Genomic DNA, 15,638 nt, shown 5'->3' with positions numbered 1-15,638 from the left:
ATTACCGGCTAAAAATACTAAGCCTTCACACCTGCCCTTAAACAATGCTCTCAATAAGGTTGTCAAAGGGGTGATATTAAAGCAAACCAAACAACCAGTCTACTGATTAGTATTTGTTCTTTATGGACACTAAGACCAAAGCATGACTGCTCTGTATTTGATAATTTCAGAAGGGAAGGGACCACGTTGTAAAAAGTTGCTCTTTGGATTAATGTGCTGTGCTGAATCACTGATATACCATATAGAAATAATGGCTTGTGATTTTGTGGCTTGTCTGTTTATTATTAGCTTTATCACTTACAAAATTACAAAATGTAACATTTATAAGAGAAAATTTAGTAACTTCAGTATATATCACTCAGTGTCTATTGCTGTTTAGCTTCCGACGTTTTTAGCATCCCCAAAAAGAAATCTTGTGGATTGAAATTTTGTATTCTTCCAGTTCATGCTGAAGAAGTGAGACCCTTAATATGTCATTGGAGACAGATGCTGATATTTTAAGAGATAACTGAAATTAAATAGGATCATTGGAACAGTATTTTGAACCTAATGTAATCTGTGGCCTAATATGAAAAGAGTGTGATATTTTCTCTACACACATGTTTCCAGGGAAAGTCATGTGGACACAGTAAGAAGGGAGCATCTGTGATACAGAAAGACAGCGATTGTCAGAAAACAGGTGGGTTAGAACCTTGATATTGGACTACCCAGGACCACAGTGTGAGAGAAAGTGCTGTTGTTCAACCATGCAAGTTCCTGTACTCCACTAGAATGAGATGACCATAAATGCAAACCCTATAGCCATGATTAGTCATTCATAATTTCCTTACTTTCATATATATATAGTATGTGTGTGTTATGTTGATGTGTATATTCTGAGAGTTTCATATAAATGGAGCATTTCAAAATAGACAGCCCCTCTTCATTTAGTATAATTTTTCCAAGCTCTCTCCTAAGAATTTGTGTTTCTGAACTTTGTTACTTTGTGTTGATAGATAATATCACTTGAAAGGGATGTGTAGCATGGATCCGTTCCCCAGAAGATGAGCATTTAGGTAATTTCCACTTTGGGGTCATTATGAATTATGCTTCTGTGAATATTTTTATGTTGACCCAGTTTTCAATACTCTTCCATATGTACCCAGTGTTGGAACTGCTCTATGGTAACTGTGTTTATTATTTTAAGGGGCTGCTATGCTATATTTCAAAGTAGCTGACTCATTTTGTATTCCTGTCAGGAGAAGGTTTCTGTTTCTCCATTCTTATGAACTCTTGCTATTATCTGTCTTTTTCATGGTAGAATTTTTTATAGTAACAAAATTCTCTTTGATGATTGTTTTCATCTGCCTTGCTCAAATGACTAAATGATAGTGAACATCATTGCACAGGGCTATTGTCCATTTGCACATGTTTTTGGAAGAATGTCAATGCAAAGCCTTTAACTCACGTATTGCTATCTTTAAGGTGACATCTTGCTATGCAACATAAGCCAGTGCTAAACTCCTGGACTCAGGAGGTCTCACCTCCTCGGCCTCCCTGGTAGCTGGGAAACAATGTGTGTACCACCACATATATCTAACTTTTAAAATTGTTGTATGGTAACTGGTTTTTATACATGCTTGATAAGAGCTCTTGATACATTTTCACAAAGTGCAAATATTTTTTCTATTTGGTGGGGGTGTCTATCTTCTTCCTTCCTTGCTTGCTTCTTGCTTCTTTCTCTCCTTCCTTCATTCTTTCTTCTCCTCCTCATCCTTTTCTTCCTCCTACTTCTGCTTTCTCCTATCCCTTTCCTCCTCTTTGTTCTCATGCTCATCATCCTTCTTCTTCCTCTCCTTCAAACTTTGACTAACTTGAACTTGATTTATTTTGACCATCACTTAATCCAAAGTTAGAAAGAATTGTGCTGCATCCTTCTAAGAATATTCTAGAGTCCACACTTATATTTAGGTCAAAGGTCCATTTTGATCAAATTTCTTCTATAGAGTAGTTGTGGGGTCAAGAGTCTGATAAGAAACTCTTTTTTCTGATGCTCGTCAGTTTCTGATCTGATGCTTGTCACTTAAAATCTGCACATTTCCTAGGATTCCTCTGGACAAATACTACCTATGTGGGTTGTGGCCAGAGTGATTATTTATTGAGTGGAGTTCTGCTCAAGATGTCAGATGGCTTACGTTTGCAATACAACAAAGAAACATTTGTGCCAATTTAAAGAACTTCAGTAAAGTTTCAAAAGAGCTTTTCAACTCTGCAAGCTGAGCAGGTGACCCGAAAATTACCATCACTGATCCATGTACAAAATATTTTGAGTTTCTCTGAATGACTTGTTTAATCTTGTATATATATGTTTTTGAAAGATTTATTCCATATGAGTTTGATAAATTTACACAGAAGTCTTCAAAACTGTCTATACCACATTGTTGATATCTAAGAAATCATTTGACTCTCAGTCACAGTTGTCTTTAAAACACAACTTCCTCATGTTAACAACACCGGGTCCAAGTTGAAATCCTTCCATTTCAGCCTAAGAATCAGAATGAGTCTAGACATAAAAACCTATTTTTTTTTTTTATTTTGAGGAGGAACTTTTCTTTTCCTGAGATATCTCTTGAAGGTAAGATTGTTGTAAAATCTGGGCTTAGGTCTAAGTCTGACCTTTGGTGTACAAAATGATGCTTTTACTTGGAATTTCCATTGGTTGTGTAAACAAAAAGCCCCCAGGTATGGCTGCTGTCCAGAAGTACCACAAAAGAGAGCCCACCAGGGAGATAAGTATGAATCTCATCCATGGCACATTTACTAGGGCCACCATTCTCCCTTCAAGGAGGACCATCTATTGAGAAATCATCGTAGATCACATGGGTACATTGCAGGCCTTTAATAAATGATAGTTTCTGTTTGCTGTAAGGAAATACAGGCTTAGAAGTGGTGTCCATTTGGTACTATGTTGGGAAATCTGCTATTGAGAGAGATAGCTGTTACTGCAGGAGAATTAGTGAGTGCCACATCACTGAGCACATTACCTAACAGTTATGTAAGCAGTGACACCCTCCGAGCATTAATGAGCCAATGGGAATCCATAAGAGCATAGGCAAGGGCTTTTTTTTTTTACCTGGAATAGCGGGCAAGGGCTTATAGGGCAATAGATCATGCTATTTGCATCCCAGGCAATCTCATTGCCATCACTAATTCTAGTGAGCATCTTCTAATTTATGTGTTTAATGTATTTATTCTGAGAACGCTGAATATGTTACATAAGCAGTAGGCTGCACAGGGATAGATATTTGGGAGACTTAGTTTCCTGACTCGGCTTGTTCACTCCCTGATTATTTGGCATGTTGTTGATTATCTTTTATTCTTTTATAGGTCCAAAAAAAGAGATTTGATAATAAAATATACTGCAGTGTTAAAAATTATATGGTATTTTAATATCTGTTAGAACATAGAAAATTGGCTTAAAATGAATTATGGGGGAATATACATACAAAACCACAGAGACCACTTACTTCGTTTCTATAGATAAAGGGGCAACACAATTTAGCTGCAAATAGGTGGTAAGACTCATGACAAATATTTTCTGGAGTTGATCAATGGAAACAAAGAAAGATCAGGAGAAGATTTGCATGGATTATGAAATTGTTTTCTGGGGAAAAGAAGTCATGTTTCAGTGCTATGCAAGCAAGAGGACCTAAGTTCAAATCCCGAGCATTCCTTTAGAAGGCTTTTGTAGCAGTGTGTACATGAAATCTCAGAGCTGTGCAAGGCAGAGACAGGAGGATTGTTGGGGCTGGCTGGCCACTGTCCAGGCTTCAGGTTTATGGAAATAGTTTCAAAGGAGCAAAATAAGAAGTGGTGGGTCAGCTCACCCAATACTTTCCTCTAATACCTGGGTGCATGCATCATGAACCTATGATGATTCAAATATAACACACACACACACACACACACAGAGAGAGAGAGAGAGAGAGAGAGAGAGAGAGAGAGAGAGAGAGAGAGAGAGAGACAGACAGACAGACACAGAGACACACTGATGTTTTTGCATTATTGCCTGAATTTGTTTAGGTTATGATAGGGATTCAAAATGTTTGCCTCTGAACCTTATCACGCTCAGATTTCTTCTTTCAACTCCATCTTCAGAGGCACTGTGTAGGGGTTCTGAAAAGATGATGTAATCACTAAAGGGGATACACTTTCAGTGGGTTGACAAATGTATACATAATCATCTTAACCATGACTCTCTCAGAAGTGAAAAGTAATAGAACACTTCTTACCATAGAACTGATTTCAAGCATTATCTACTTGTCCCATACGGCTGTGACGTTAGACTTCCTCTCATGGCTAGGTCACATAAACTGAGCTTCCACCATACTTCACACAGTATTTAAGATTCCTTAGCCATGTATTTCTAAGGGTCCCCAGAGAATACTTTTATAATTCTATTCTGTACTAGCTTATTCTATTTTCTTCTTAAATTAATTCCTTTGTGTGTTTTGGTTGAGAATATTTCTTTTAGCACACCCTATTGAATCCACACTATACCCTAAATCTGAATTATTTGGGGTTTCAGAACACTGCAGATAGACATCCACAGAGCGATGAAGGTTGTCTTCAGGTGTCCCTATGTTGACAGTATATATGACACTCTTTCATGACATTAAGTGATCAAGAAATACATCCATGTGCACTATCTAATTCTCACTAAACATTGAATGTTTATAAAATAAAAAAATGCATGTCTACCAGGCATAGAACTGATATCTGGAAAATCAAGCTTTTGAAAAAATTAAGATCTACTGAGATACAATTCTACCTACAAAACAATACAGTCATCAATTATATGGTATACACAAAGAAGAACTTTCACCTAACTCTTGGTGAACCCAGAGGTCTATGAAATAATTTACTTATAGTCAATGTACAGCCTTTCTAAAGATGATTCCAACTCTTGCTCTCTGGGATTGTTGTTTTTTTGCAATGCAGGTCCTTTTTGTTTACTTCTGGCAATCTATGTGCTGACATCATTGGGGTTCGACTTCATTCAAAACACAGTGTGCTCCCCATTCAGTGGGGTCTAGAGGAGGTAAGAGGGGGATAATAGAAGGGCATCACTGATGCTTTCCTGTGTCATTAAGAAGTCCCACAGATAGAGAAATATCACTTTGCTGGCATTCAGTTTTCATACCTGTCTCTAACTTACCCTATAGCTGAAGATGAATTGGAACTTAAGGTCCTGCTGTGTCTCTCAAATGTGAGGGCAGATGAAGACCACAAGAACTGATCTGTGTGGTGCTGGGGAGTGAACCCAGAGCCCAATGTGTGTTTTGTAAGCATTGTGACAACGGAGAAATACCCTTAGGCTCAGACCCTTGCTTTCTTAAGAAAGTCAACTTTCAAGTCCTTGAGTAATACAGAATGAATCTAGATCTTTAACAACAGCAGCAGCAGCAGCAACAACAACTACTATACCCTAAATTCATAAGAAAGTGCACAGACTCTGGAATCCAAGATTTTGAGTCCAAATTTGAACTTGTTAATCCTCCCTGAATTTAGTACCCCATACATAAATGGTAGTAATATGTTTCTTAGGTGGTATCTGGGATGAGTCCTTCTGAATGCCTGGAACACACAGGCTCACATTAAATGGTAGCTAATTTTAAACCTACCAAAGAAACATTTGCTGTATGCCAGAAGCTCCTGGGATATGGTTTCACTTAATCCTGACAGCCCCAGTGCAGAGAAACTGAAGCTGTGGGAATGTGGGCCATTTGCCCACCACCTTTCATGGGACTGGGTCATAAAAGACCTGGGACTTAACTAAGTAGGCTTGACCTAACTTTTGTACCTCAGGCAACTGTGTTACATTCTGAAGCTCTGAACTTGCTTAGGAATAGACTTAGGAAAAATAGCCATGGAAGTCTGCAGGCTCCCAGATTTTCAGAAACCCAGCAGCCTCCCTTCCCACCCCACTGCCACTCCAAGATAAATCACTTTGGAAATCTTACTCCTCCAGTGCGCAACAGCTCTTCCATATGACTCCATATTTCTGAGCAGACTGCAAGTGACTCATTCCAAGCTCGAAGAACATGCTCTGAGAATAGGACACAGTGGAATTCAATGATTAGAGGGACAAGGTTCGTCTTCCTGCTAGTGTTCCTCTCCCTCACATTCCTGGCTGCTTGCTGGTTGTCAGCATGGTCATCTTTTGCACAAGGCATCTACACACCAACAGGTTGGCAAGATAATCAATACAAGAGAGAACAGGCGATCACTGAGGACAGCGAGGGCAAAGGTTTTCTTAACCAGAAATAGAGACTATGAACTAATCTACTGCAAAATACTCGGTTCATCTACCAATTACTGCACTGCACTCTAATATATTTAAAGAGGTTCTTGTTTCCTTTTGTAAAAGTCATGCATCTAATTCTAAGAAGCCGTTTCCTTTGCAGTGCGAAGAAAGCCCTAATATGCTAAAAATGAAATTGCCTATGTGTACAAAAACAAGATAATAAAAGCCTAGGACACAAAAGACTCACCAAGATTATGCTTTTGATGGCAGTGAATTTAGTTGTAGAGACTGATAGAGATGCAAATATTCTTCCTATATTTGTATTTGTATTTTATTTTATTTTAGTGTGTGTGTGTGTTGGTGTGTTGGTGTGTACATGAGTGCAGATGCCCAAGGAAACTAGAGGGCCCAGATTACTTTAGGATAGAGTAAATGCCTGCTTTGCATGTTGGGAGCCCAACTCAAGTCTTCCAAGATCAGGAAGTGCACTTAACTCTGTTATACCATCTTTCCATCCCCACGGATGTTCTTAAATAATCAAAAAGATTATCAAATAATAATAAAAAAAGTGAAATAGACTTTGTAAGCACAAGTTTCCTGTTTTCTTCAGAGCCAATTACATCTAGGACCAGGTGTTAGCTACTGTAGAGTGCTCAGTCATAAGAAACAACCTGCCATATTAGTTTCCAGGCAACAGTAGATACCGTTACAATATTATCCTAAATGTTGACATATTGGTAAGGATCCTCACAACTCTGTGCTAGTGGTTGTTCATGCTCAAGTGTTAAGAACCTAACACACCTTTATTGCAATTATTTGAGAAGCAAAAACCCTCAGCTTGGTTATGATTTGGAAATGATCATAAGATGAGAAACTAGAGTTTTATTTTTTTGTTTTCATTTCCCATTCAAAGGTTTGCCTAAGGCTGTCAGTCTATTCCATGCCTTCATGGGGAAACCTAAGGCAGGTAGACATGCCACACAACATCACCCTTCCTCTAAGACAGAATTGGCTTTTTCCTTCCATGGGATGGTTTTTAAAATTGAAATGATACTCCTGTCAAGGGCCCGTTGGTCACGTGACTTTTTGAACTCATAACCAGCATAGCATCTAAATCTCGATCAGTTTGGACTGTGGAGCTGTGGCAGGTCTGAGTCTAGACTACTGGGAACACAGGTGCGTTTGAAACCTGACATCTGCTGTTCTGTTCATGGAGAGTCCACCCTTCACCTTAGGGTGGCAATCCCCAGCCTCCATTTGGAGACTTCCCATCTTTCATTGACTATACTCCTGGTAAATCTGTTCATCAAAATATTCTGTTTGTCTTGGGCCACAAATGGACAAAAGATATAAGTTTTGAAATGTGAATGTTTAAAATAATAATGATGATGATGATGATGATGATGATGATGATGATAGTAATAATGAAAACAATTAAAATGGGTTCATCCCAAGGTTGACATGCTGTGAAGAATGTCATTTAGTCCTTGCCACTTAGACCCCAGGACAAGCCTATAAATATATATATTTTTTTGGTTCTCTATCTTATGTGCCAGCTTTCCAGTAAGTTTCCGATGTTCAAAGGTAGGCACATTGATTTTCTGTTCCTAACAACTGTGAGCTTTAACCAGCATAGATTTGCTTAGGGAGCTGTGGATAATCCAGGTTCCTGGCAGCCCAGGTATAATAACTTTCCTTAAAAAGAAGACAAGAGATGAATAAAAAGGAGACCAAGACAACCCCATAAAGGCAGCAGCTACACGAAGGCTGGCCTGCCTCCAAAACACAGACAACTTCTGTTCACAGAGTCCAGGATACTGCATCATTTGAAAAGCCATATGAGTGTTTGCAAAGCCTATAGGGGAAAACTTGGTTTTTTGGCATCTTTGAGGGTCTAAAAATGAGGTGAGTATCTCTCCAGCAGAGAGAGGAGTAAGAACTTCATCTGCCCTGTCACTAGGATCTTGTGGATGTCAGTGGGTTTATGGTGATGGGAAATCTCTGAAGCCCCTTTAGTTTTCCTGTGGCTGGGAAAAAGAGCTACTGAAATCTCAGAATAGTGTGGACACAAATGGTTTGAATTTCACATGCCACTGAATGATTTTTATGATAATTTTTGTCTTATTAAGTAAGGATATTAAACTAGGGGACATAAATGGTGTCGTTCTTGACTCTTAAGAGAAAGGTATATATAAACTCACACAGGAGAAGAGCTCATAAACTCTCTCTCTCTACCTCTCCCCCTCCCTCTCTCCCTCCCTCCCTCCCTCTCTCTCTCTCTCTCTCTCTCTCTCTCTCTCTCTCTCTCACACACACACACACACACACACACACACATGGTGAAGTAATGTAAGCTTAAACAAAACCTTAATTTGTGTTCTGATTTTCCTTAGTTTGCCATGTACAAAACAAAACGATCCAAGCACTGACTAAACAGGCCATCCTTCCTCATAGCACCCATAAAGACTAAAGCCTTATTTGAACTTCTCAGGCTTGTCTTTAGAAGAAAATGACCAACTATAGTCACTGGACCAGTGTTACAAGCATACAGGAGCCTTTGGAGGCCAGCAGAGGACATTATATCCTTAGAGTTACAGGTAAGCAGCCTGTGTGTACTGGGCCCCAAATACAGATCCTATACACTCTTAACTGCTGATCCATCTCTTCAGCCCTGGCTTTATACTCTTAACAGAAACTCCTATATTCAAGGGCATATCCATGAGTAGGTTATGCAATGAATGCCCTGGAGCCAGGCTGGAGAAGCCTATGGCCTCTCCTGCCTCAACTGCCTGGCTACCTTCTAAACTCTGGCTTTCTGGGTTTTGTTTGCTTTTTTTTTCATACCTTATCTTCTCCCCTCTGCTCAGTCTCTTCATATGGAGGTTGTTTGCCTTGCATTCATCTTTACAGAGAACCCTACGTGGTATGGCTTTGTTTATTACTCTTTGGTTTTGTTTTTTGTTTTTGTCCCCCACCCCTCTAGACCTTTAGCTAATTCTTTAACACTCTGGACTCCATCTTGAGTTCTAGAAACCTCTATGCATACTTGATAGACATGCACCAAATGGGATTTAGGATAACAAATTTAATCCCTGCTGAAAATGACAGATGATGCATTTAATCTGGTTTATTTGGGATACTGTAACAGAACGCCTTAGACTGGGTTATTTTTGAGCATCAGAAGGTTCTGGAGGCTCCTATGTGTATGGTCCAGGTGCTATCACCTTTAACTATCTGGTAGGGGTTTCACAGATGGAGCTTCAACCCTATATTCTCACATGGTTGAAAGCATTTCATAAGAACACTGATACAACAGGGTGCTAGAACTTGTGGTTGGTTTTAATGTCAACTTGTCAGAAATTAGAGTGACCAGAGTAAGAAATCTCACCTGAAGACTGTCCTGGCCACCTGGACTGATTCAGGAAGGGCTGCCTCGTTTGTGAGCAGCAACTTCTGGTCGCAATTCTGCTTAAAAGGGATGCAGGGAAAAGACCATCCTGCTTCTTGCTCTCCAGACCTTCCCCTGAGTTAAACTGCCCATGTACTGTTGCTATTTCTGCATTTCCTGGTTGTTATTTCAGAATAGGGACCAGCAGCTCTCCAGGAACCTTCTAAACTTTCAGTGCCATACTGTTTCTGCCAAGGCACACAGCCTTGTGGACTGAGAAACTCCTTGTCCCCTTCCCAGAATGAAGTGAAAGATAACCATTATAGGACTAATTCAAATGCTCAGACACTCCCAATTAAAGGACCAGTTAAATACCAGGTTCTCAACTCTCAGATGTGAGTCTGCTGCTGTTGCCAATTTAAAGCTTACTTGGTAAATTCTTTTATACATACATACATATATTCACACACACATACATCATTGTGTTGGTTCTTTTCCACTGGAGAACACTGACTAATACAGTGTTTCACCTCCCAAATGCACATCTTAAGGCCACCACATTGGGTTAGGATTTCAACATACATATGGAACATGAGACAATATTATTGTCACAACACACTGTTCACATAGGTTCGGAACAACAAATATTGAAATATTTCATGTTAGGTCTCTGAATCTGTTCTTTATAGGAAACGTGTGTGTGTGTGTGTGTTGGAGGAGCTGCTAAGCAAGTGTAAGAAGCCTAACAAGGCTCTCAGTTAAGAGGTATGTGTTAGTAGCACTTCCGTGGGAAAACAAGAGTAGGAACATGTTGGTTGCAATGTTCTGTAAGGTAATTTAAAAATTTCCTGTACAAGTAGAAGAGAAATTTAAAGAAACAGAAGTTATTACATCACTGCAAACCTGTCTTTTTCTTTTTTTAAGATGGACGAATGGCCATGATCAGTTAATGCAGTCAGAATTAAGTAATTAATGTGATCTTCAATGGGAGCCCTGTCAAGTCACCTTGGATTATTTTGCAGTGATAAATTATCTAGACATCTTTGTATCTGACAAGTACAGCTTAATTCTTCCCGGGTTCTATGTTTGTTATATGTTAACTGTAGCTCATCCCCGTATGTCTTCACTCTGGAACCCAAGTTACTGAAGTAGCCCCTATCTCAGCTGTCATTGGTCTTGTGGTGTTGGAAACAGGGAGGAATCACCTGAAGGTTTTTCAAACTCATGCCGAGAGTTGGTGAGTGACAGTCCCACTCACATTCTGTGGTGCTACCATCCAGTCATGTGGCCAAGCCTACGGCTAATCAAGAAAGTTGATGGATATTGTCTACCCGTGATCACTCTGCTCCACCTTGCTCATCAATATCTCCCAAGGAGTACAAGCACTGACAGTATTTACAGATTCCGTGACCACGGTGTTAATAGACCCCATAGTATCCAGACCAGAATCCCCACGGCTCCCTCCTTCAGCCTCCAGACCTTTCCCAAACAACTGCCAGTCCTTCAGTGCTTACAAAATGGCAGACATGCTTACATGCGTGTCAGTGTTTAGAGTTGATAATGCAAGCACAGCATTCCGCCACAGCCCTGGTGGCTGAGCTGAGGAATTATTTATGGCTTTCCCGTTTATGGCGTGCTGCTCAGTTTCCCATGAGTTGCTAGGAAAAATTCCTGATAGCTACTATGAGCCATTGAAACCTATGAGACTTCATTTATTATGGCATAATATACACATTACCTCACTTGTGTTAGACCATATGGAGAGCTCTCTGTTAAATTTGGCATAGTTACTGGGGTGAGACGGGAATGGATTATGCTCCCAGTCCCACTCAATTACGTTGTGTATTGGATCACACAGCCAACTTCTACTGATCATGTGGGCATTGTAGCCAGTCCCCAGGACAGCCCCATCACCTTCACCTATGCCAACAAAGAATAATGAATGTGATTTCAAAGAGGGTATGAGCAGCTGGGAACAGCATCATTGCCAGCTAGGTCAAGTGGGCTGCCTGCTGACACAAAGCTTGTGAGTGGGAGGAGAAGGAGGAGCAGGGCACAGCCCTCCTGTGTCACTCCTTGTAGCATTAAGATTAAGCAACAAAGAAGAGCGGAAGAGTCCAATGGAACTTGAAAAGCAGATCTTGTTCTTGGCCCCAGTAAACAATGGCTTACCACCCCTTACCTGGAGAAAAGGCTGACTTGAGGATGGCACAGAATGCAATCTGCTATACCAATTTGCCTCTCCTTTACAGCAAGCATCAGGAAAGAATATTAATCCCCTTAATACAATGAGGAAAATGACCAAGAGATATTCATATGATTTTCATTTGTTTTTGTTGTTTGTTTATTTTTAAATTCTGGGGTCTGGTTATTATGAGCCACAGTGGCTTTAGTTTATACTGGTGTATACGTGACTAGGACCCTTTTGAGGAAGGAGCTCATTCTACTTATCCTGGAGTGGAGAACACTACAGCTTTAGGATCTTGATCAGTCATTTCATTATTGTAGTGAGTTCAACTACACTATCAACAATCACAATAGAACTCTGTGGAAAATTCCTATGATGACCCAAGAAAATAATCCGAATAGTCTTCTCCATTGCCATTAAAATTTTAAGAAGTGTATAATTCGTTTTATTGCCAACCCATCTGTCTATGGTATTTGTGAGTCTGTCTCTGTCTGTGTCTGGTCTTTGTCTCTCTATCACACACTTACACATATGTGTGCTCATACACACACACACACACAAACACACACACACACACACACACAGGCAAAGAAAGCCTGGTGAAGAATAAGAATAAGGAAGCTCTTTCTGAGCAGTATATCATCACGGTGCTTCTTCATCATCTCTTCCCTTGGCATGTCATCATTTGGAAATAGAGCATCAGTACTTGAGGACCCTTCCCTGTATGCAATTATCAATAACAGTGAGCTGTCGGGGAAAGCAGACCCTTCTCTTCTGATGGACAAGCTCTAACTTCGATTATGGTTGACTATCAGAAACAAAGTCCAAAGATTGGTACCCACCCCACCCCACCCCTTTTTTAAAAAAGTCTAATTAGTGTTCCTCTATTGGAGAGGAAGCTGAGCATGAGGCTTCATCACTGCCAAATGAAATTAAGGCCCAATTATTGATAAATGAAGAGTGGTTTGTGCTGGAGCCTGGCCTGGAGTCGCGGAAATACATCTGTCATTTGGCCTGCACAGGAGTCATTCATGTGTGACACAGCATCCTGTGCATTTATCATGCATCTGTAGATTTTTGTTTTAATTCAGTTAACTGTCTAACTAGATTCTGTGCTGGATGCCTCAAATGGAGGCAGGATTTGGACTGACAGATGCAATTCTAGTCTGAAATGATGTGTGACGGGCTAGCTATCTTGCATATTAATTATTATTGAAACCATTATAGACAGCGCTTTTACACTAATGGCCGGTTCTCTTATCTATTTTGTGGCTTCTATGGTTAGCAATTGTCCAGTTGCTCTAGGGCAGGTAGGATCAATGGGCCATTGTTGTGAAGCGCATTTACTGTTACCTTGCAAATTTGAATGGAGGTGTTTGAAAGGCAGGAATGAAAATGCCACTGCCTTACTATTATGAAAATGACAAATTCTATAAGAAACACTTTTCATAAATCTTAACAAGGTAAAGGAGTTTATTAAGTCCATTGTCAAACACAAATTGAAAACAAACATTTGTTAAGTTGATAGAAAAAAAGAAAAAAAGAAAAAGAGAGAGAGAGAGAGAAAAGAGATGTCTGTGGGGCTGTTTCCATCCGAGCTGGGCATACAAAGATTAGATTAGGAGACTTAATTTAAAGTTCCTGCCATTTCATAGCTAGGTTGGATAAAATTATTGTCACCTTAAAAACAAGTCATTAACAATTTTTTTTTCTTGTCCAATGCTGTGAAAAAAAAAAAGCTCTCTGGAGGACTTTAATGGGGTCTCTTCTAAGGGCAACCATCCTGCCTCAGCCTCCAGAATTCTCCTTGGTCATTTACATGTTTGTGTTTCTCAAGCTCACGCAGCCCTAACCTGACCTTCCTCTGTTAACTGTCCAGAAGCACTGGAAAGCCCAGAAAAAAAAATGAGAGAGAGGGAGAGAGGGAGGGGGGAGGCCATTCCTGTCACAGAGGGTCGACTGGAGTAAACATTGCAGCCTTTCCTTTTAGACCTCATATGCTATGAATTGTGTGTACTCTTTGTCTGACTGGGGCAGCCTAACATACATAATTTTCCCTTTTAAAGAGTTTTTAAAATCTCAAAGGACTTTAATAAGCTAGAGTCCCAAACGGTAGCACAGTAGGATGCATTGTATGGTAGGAAATAGACAGTTAATGGTTGGGCCAAACTAGCAATAGTGAATTCCCATCTTTTCAAATGATTCCTGTTGCTAAAGGACGTTTCACTTTGGCCTTCCAGGTTCAAGTAAGCATCTGCCTCCCTAAACAAATAAAATGTCCTACCTTGGGAGAAACATCTTTTCCTTACTGGATGTTTGAGAATGAGGTGTTTTAGAGGGAAGACTGGTTCAGTTTAAAAGTTCACTAGTTTGATTATGATATCAGGTTACAAGATCTAAGTAGTTAGAAGTCACGTTGAATAAAAGAGCAAATTAGAAAGCAACCACATATGTTCACATAAATAGATCTTAAAGTATTAATAGTCATAACATTCAGGGAATTGGAGTAAATTTTGACTCTACATTTTGGGAGCTATTAACGTTTTTTCATGCGATTACCTCCTCCAATTTATAATGTTTGCTTCGCTGCTTTCTTCCTTTCAATAGGGTTTTTTTTTATAAGACTCCAAAAACTTAATTATGGCTTATGCAAATATCATTTGAGGAAAAATGGGGTAATATTAAAGCTTCAAAGGCATTGTTAGGTTAAATGCTGGGGGAGTCACTGTAGGTGTTAATGGAAATCAGGAAAACATGGAATGGAGGCCAGGATGCCTGTGGGAACGTTATCTCATTTTTCCCCTAAAACCATTTACTTGGATCAGTTTTCTCTGAATTTAATCAATGGGGAATAGTTCAGATTACCAAAAATATAGGGAGAAATGTGTACTTTCAATCGTGCAAGGATCTGAAGCCAAGCAAAGGGGCATAGCGAAGAAAGTGCTTGCAGCACAATCATGAGGTCCTGGCTTTGCATCCCCAGAACACACACATACCAGATGCAGAGCCAAGAGCTTGTAAAAATCCTAGAAGCACATGCGTGGTAAGTCCAGTAAGTGCACTAGGGAATAAGTGAGTTTCTTAAGCAAGGCAAAATGTCATCCCTGACAGTGAGGTTGTCCTCTGAACTCCACACACAGTAAGCACATTCATATATAAACAAATATCTATGCATTACCATATATAAAACACACATACACTAGAGAGAGAGAGACAGACACACATGCACACACTCACACACAAACACACACACACGAGAGAGAGAGAGAGAGAGAGAGAGAGAGAGAGAGAGAGAGAGAGAGTCTTAAACCAACCTATGTCAACACAGTGCCTCTAAACTAGAAAAAAACATATGTGGAAAAGCAGCCACTTTCACTGCAGATACAATGCAAACTGGCTTTAATTTTGTTTTGTTTTAAATCCAGTTACCTGTACCCTTCCTTTTTTTGCCTGGAATCTCCAATGTTGTGTAATACCTGGAGAAAAAAAAAAGTAAATGAATTAGAGTAAGATGTTAGAATGAACAGTTTTTCTTAGGAAGACATGGAAATGACAACATGTCTAGTAATTTCAACCTGCTAAGCATGGTACCTGAAGGACTGTCAGTATCACAAAGATGTAAACGACAAAATTAAGAGTCAGTTGGTGTCTGAAATGTGTAAATGTAAAATTTCAGGAAGGAGGGAGACAGCTGTTGGAAAGAGCATAGGCAGAAAGAGACAGACTGTCAGGATTCTGCAACAAGTATTTTCTAGGCATCTAACTTTGGTCACCAC

This window comes from Micromys minutus (assembly GCF_963924665.1).
Source record: "Micromys minutus genome assembly, chromosome: 8".
NCBI classification, from domain to species: domain Eukaryota; kingdom Metazoa; phylum Chordata; class Mammalia; order Rodentia; family Muridae; genus Micromys; species Micromys minutus.
The sequence above is the reverse complement of the archived record's forward strand: the minus strand, read 5'-3'. Positions refer to the sequence as shown.